Raw genomic sequence first — 6,000 nt, forward strand, 5'->3', positions numbered from 1 at the left:
CCGCCGCCACCTGTTCCCGCACGGCCGCGGTGGCCGCCGTCCCGCCCGGGTCCCTCCCTGGCCACAGCTCCTCCCGGGCCGGCTCCAGAGGCTGACACGAGCTTGGCACACCGCCGGCTGCGGACCCTGCCGGGGGACGAGGAACCGGGCGTGCCTCGTGCCATCGCCAGAGGAAGAACGGGACCGACACAGGAGGTGCGAAGTGTCACCACGGCCCGCAGTTGGTGGCACAGCCCGCCCCGTGGCCTCCCATGGCGGGAGGAGGAGGCAGGCACGGCCGCCGGCGAGGCACGGCCAGCTGGGCAAGGCGTGGGGATGCCTGTGGTGCCTCCTGCTTCCCTCGCGTCCCTGCTGCAGCGCCGTGCCGAGGGATCAGCTCCGCTCCTGCCGCAGGAGTAACTGTGTCAGGGCAGCTCTACACCCGTGCTAATTAGCTGAGCCTTTCTGCAGCGCTAATTAACTGAAGCAGAGTACCTCAATGGCCGAGCAATCCCGTGGCATGTTTTCTCCAGTTGTAAAGAAATTTCCAGGTGCTTGGTCCTTGTGCCCTTGTGCTAATGCGACTGTACATGAGACCAATGAAACAGTCTGGGTTAAAATATTCAGAAACCCTCCAAAACGGTGTGAAACTTGGATGGTGCTCTCCTGATCTGTTTTGGCCCCTGTCTTCAGCCATCTCTGTTAACTCGAATGCAGGGGTGGGAGCACGGACAGAGTGAACTGATGCACCAGAAGCTCCCTGCAAGAGACCCAGATCCAGAAAAAAAACCCCAGAGACAAACCCGAGAAAAGCTTATCAGACAATTCCTTGACATAGCTGTATTGTTTCAAATTCCAAATTGCCTTTCCAAGCTTAGTTCAGGGACCTCTATGCTGCAGTGCACAGTATAAATATATCTGCTGTGGAGATGGCACATTCCAAAATGCAACTTAGCTCTTGCCATCTGCTGATCTGTACTGCCCTTCTAGTGAGCTGTTTCTTGGGATGCCACATTCTTGGCTAGTTTGGGGAAAGTAACATGAAGGCAGCATCTCTGGTGAAGGCAGAATGGGAGCTGGTGTGAGCACGTCTACACAGCACTGCCTTGTCTGAATTTGAGTACTGCGAGGAGCGTAGCTATGTCACAGGTTTTCCCACCAGGTACAATGCTGCTGCTCAGCACAGCTGATTCATAGGATTTTGCAGATTTCCTACAGCCTTCTCTGAATGGTTCTGTCTTACACTCGTGTTCACTAATATCTACACTGAAAAATGATCTTTCCCAAATGATTGAGGAAACAATCTAATAATCTAATCTCCCATAATTTATTAAAGGTACATAAACTTAATTTTCCATGCATTTAAATCTTAATGGAATATTGACAGGCTTCATTCTATTTGACTGTTTCTGAGATTCAGAGTGAGAATTAGTTGACTTGTTAATTCTATAACATTACTCCAGAATGTGAGCTTATTTAGCTCTGCAGCAATAAGAGTGTTAAAAAGCATTGGCATTGCCATCCCAAATCAACCCGTTAGGTCACTGTGTTTCCATCAGAACTTCTCCTACTCAATAAGTGAGGATTAGCCCCATCTAACACTTTGTGTCCCATGGAAGGAAGTTAAATTTTCTTTGAACTGATACTTGGCATTTTCCAAAGTACTTTGCAAGCAATAATCATCTTTTCCTTTAGAGAGAGTGCAGGAAAACAGTGCTACCTAACAAGTACACAAGTGAACACACCACCAAGGGCCAAGCTGCTGCTCCCCACATGGAAGGTTACTGCATCTTGCCCTTCACATAGTCCCATGTAGTTCTCTAGGAGCATTAATTCAGAGGCATGAGAGCCTATCCATTCCAATTAATCACAGTCAGGGCCTGATGACTTTAGAGATGAAATATGAGTGCATTGGGCTTTTGATTTAGTGGTACAGTTCCTGGACTCAGGTCCAAATCTGTGCAGCAGAAAACTCTTTCATTACAAACATCAGAAATTCTACTGCTGGGCCTTGGAGGAAATATGTAATCCCTGTCTTCCCCTGGGTAAAAACTATTACGTATTTCACCGGGTGAAATTATTAGTCATGCCAGTGAAGAAGAGTAACTCCACTTCTGATTTAGAGTAGCAGATATAATAAGAACAGACTACAGCTTTCTATTGCACACAATTACTTTCAGCTCCAAAATCCTGTACTTGGAAAGCACTTTCCCAAATTCCTTGACTTTATAGAAAGGCGGAGGATCCTATAGTGATTAAGACCATGGAAGAGAAAAAATAATTTAATACCTAGGATTGCCAAACACAGGACACCATAGAAGCATTGTCTCTCACCAAGAGATGATTTGTCCCTCCAAATGTGGTATCAGCTTATAGCAAACACTTCTGAATCTTCTACTCATCACCTACTTGTTAAAGTTGTGCTAAATTAGATAAATATCAATTAATTTAGTGTAATTTGTTTTCCTATCACACAATGGAAAATGTGGACAGGATACTAATTCCTTGAGAATAACAACCTCAAGCCAAAAAGAAAAACCACTACTCCTCTCAGAAAAAAAAAAAAAAAAAAATCAAACAAACAAACTCTATAAAAACAACAGGATAAAAGCTGTGTCTGTTATTTTCACCTTTTGTGGCTAAGGCATTATTATTTTCTGTAATTACACAAACAAACTCTCTTTTTGCAGGATCATCTCCCATTCACTGCATGTTTCAACAGCTGCTTCACCCTTCACTGGACATGTTAATCTCTACAGACTGGATGGCTGTTCTCATACTCTTGAGTATCCAGCTGAAGACATCTAGGACACAGTTTTTCAACTAAATTTCTGAGTGTGTTTTTTCACATCTCTGAGTACTTCTTTAAATAAAAATAAATCACAACCTGAACCTCTGGTCTGTTTACTCAAAAAAAACAAACAAAAAAAAAAAAAAAAAAAAAAAAAAAAAAAAAAAAAAAAAAAACAAAAAACTCAGTTACTGATAGGAGGAAAGATGGAAAGATGTCCAGCTGGAGTAACTTTGTCAGCATCACCCAGAAGTGCTGTCACAGTAACAAACATCTCTGACATCTCTGAGGGCAGTTTGAGCAGCTGCCTAGACAGAGATCATCAGGTACTGATTAAAACCAGATGAGGAAAAAACCTGTGTTACTTTTAACATAGATAAATTCTGCAGTTAGATTAGCCAGTAGTGATTTGAGGAAAAGTGTACAACTGCTGTACAAGTGTACAACTTTTCCTTTTGAGGAAAAGTGTACAACAAAAAGCTGTTAATTTTCTATCCCAAGAAGTGTTAAAGGGCAGTGTGGATGGATCTCTGAGCCACCTGGTCTAGTGGAAGGTATCCCTGCCAATGGCAGGGTGGTTGGAACCAGATCTTTAAGGTCCTTTCCAACACAGACCCTTGTATGATTCCATAAAATATGTGTGCACATAGTGATTTTCAGGACTTAATCAGCCAAATTTATGAGAAATTTCTTCTTGTCAACAAAGGACTCCTTGCTGTCAGAATCATGGACATGCTAAAGGTACTCAAAAGATGGTTACAAATAGGGAGTTTGTGTGATTGTTTTTAATTAGCAATTCCTTATTGTAATTCTTCTTGAAAAGGCAAAATTATGATCAGTTCAGCCAGAGGCAGAAACTCATGATGTGAAACTTCATCCCAAATAATTACATTCTGGCACAGTTGTAACAAAAGCAGGATCTCTATAAGAAAAATATTTGGCAATCTGAGCTGTGGTCGCTCTGCCTTATAGATAGATCTGCCTATGCAAGCACAGAATAAACTTCTCTCCACTTCAAGAGACACTAAAGTTCTAACCACTGTCCCTTTCTCAAGCTCATTTAAAAGCATAAACCAATTGTGAACTTTCAAAAAACAAAAAAAAATCCTAAGTGGCTTAAAGTATGTTCTCACTATCACAAAACACCAGTTTAAATGAATACAGACTGGGAGAGTGAATACACACAGCCAGTGAATGTTCCCAGCAGTTAGACAGTAAATTGTCTGGCCAAAGTAATTTATGTGCTTGCACAGTCTTCATGGATATTATCCTCCTCCCACGCTTTGGCTGACATTTTTGAAAGTGCTTGCATTTACTTACAAGCATGTATAAAACAAGTCATGTGCTGATTCATGAAATGTGTATCGTGAAATATTGGTTAAACAGAGTGGAAGGGTGCCGGAAAAAATTGAAGCTGGGGATATGCCTACAATGTTCCACTTAGACCTAAACAGTGAAAGTTGTACCAGGCTGCAAAAAAGTATTTCTAAGGGAAACAATGAAAGTGCAATCAACTCAGCCATTTAAACTTGGATACATTAAAACACATAGCTGGGAAATTACTTTGCATGTAGGTGCATAAAAAAATTGAGTAATCATTTTTATATATACTTTGGTTATCTGATCAGTAGTATACCGAATATGTATTTGCATGAATATTGGCCTTTCTGTTACTGACAAGTGTTTGTCTCAAATTATCATTTTGGCATAGTCTTCCTTTACTGCTCCTTATGGCCACTCAAAAGTTTCCTCTTATTAGTAATATAAAACAAATATAAAATATGAAAGAAGGTGACACACTGATGGAACTCCTATAATTTTTTTTTCATTAAACTATAACAGTATTTACTCCAGGACATATCTTTTTTTAATCAGAAAGTTTAATTCATAGGAAAGAAGTGTCAAATAATTTTTGTTTTGTCTAAAATTTGCAAATATTTTACATTTAGCAATTAACCATGAAAAGCATATTTAAATGAATCTTATTTAAATGAACCCAGCATATATATTTAATATAGCTTCACAAGAGAAGCAACATGGTACTATGCTAATTTTCTGTAAAACATACTTCGCTCCTTTCAAAATTACCACTCCCTGAAGTAAAACAGGAGTCAATTTTAAGTTCTGCATCATTTGAATTTGAGATCGAGCATTGAAGAAAGTTGCTTTAGTTGAAGCTTAAAAGATATGGAATTGAGCCTTTAGGGAGTATTGGGCACTTTTCTTGTCGTTCTGGTTGATTGATTTGCATGGTGTGGGTGGGGAATGTTGTTGATCAGGCTGTCCATTTTAATTTTGTACTGGTTGTGTCAGCTTTAAAGTGAGGGGCGAGCGCACAAGCTTTAGTACAGACACTGTGCTGCAGGCCAAAATAAGTAAAATAGCACTATATACACTCTTGAAAAGTGTGATATTTAAGTCAACTCAGAATATCATATGCTGCAATACATTATTTTTAGTCTCATATTGAGTAAGTGCCTTCTCTTTTTTTCTTTTCCTGATTCACATGTATATAAACAAGGTGGAATAAAATTTAAAACTAACGTGTCACTGTCCTGGTTCCTTGAGAAGTACTGTTCTGAATTTAGCAGACAACCAACAAGCCTTAATAATGAGACTTGAAATGTCCCCTAAAGGAATAAGAAAAAAACCCTGAAGCTTATTTTGCTCTTCTGATTTACATTGCAAGGTAGGCTAGATTTAGCTGCCATCCTGTGTCTTACCACTGCCTGATATCCTGTAAAATCACTCTAATTAAGAGAGGCTGGACCAATCTCCTAATTTGTTGTTACATACACACCTACTGCAATCAGACTTCTCTTTTAAAAAGGCAGAACTCTGCACTTGCAAGTTCTTTGTGAACCATTTCTACCCGGGGTGTTTAACTGGGTAACTGTTTCTGCCTGCTTTGCTTGTGGCACTGTTGTGACCACTGTGAAAATCAAAAGCACCTTCCAACAGATGGCACACAGGCCAATTAGTGACAGCAGTGCTTCTGCTATTCGGTGTCCCATATGAATGGAACAAAAAGCCTTCCCTTTTGCCTGATCGTGTTATCATACAATGGTGTTCATTAACACTCGAAAATGGGGGGGAAAAAACCTGCCACCAAAAAAACAGGTCTCTCTTCCCACCCACTCCTCACCCCATGACAAGGAAACTATGTTTCAGGAGATGAGTAATAGAGCAGCTTTTTTTCTAAAGGTTACAATCAATGCAAAACAAAAAAT

This window comes from Onychostruthus taczanowskii, unplaced genomic scaffold, assembly GCF_017590055.1.
Source record: "Onychostruthus taczanowskii isolate IOZ18803 unplaced genomic scaffold, ASM1759005v1 scaffold29, whole genome shotgun sequence".
NCBI lineage: Eukaryota > Metazoa > Chordata > Aves > Passeriformes > Passeridae > Onychostruthus > Onychostruthus taczanowskii.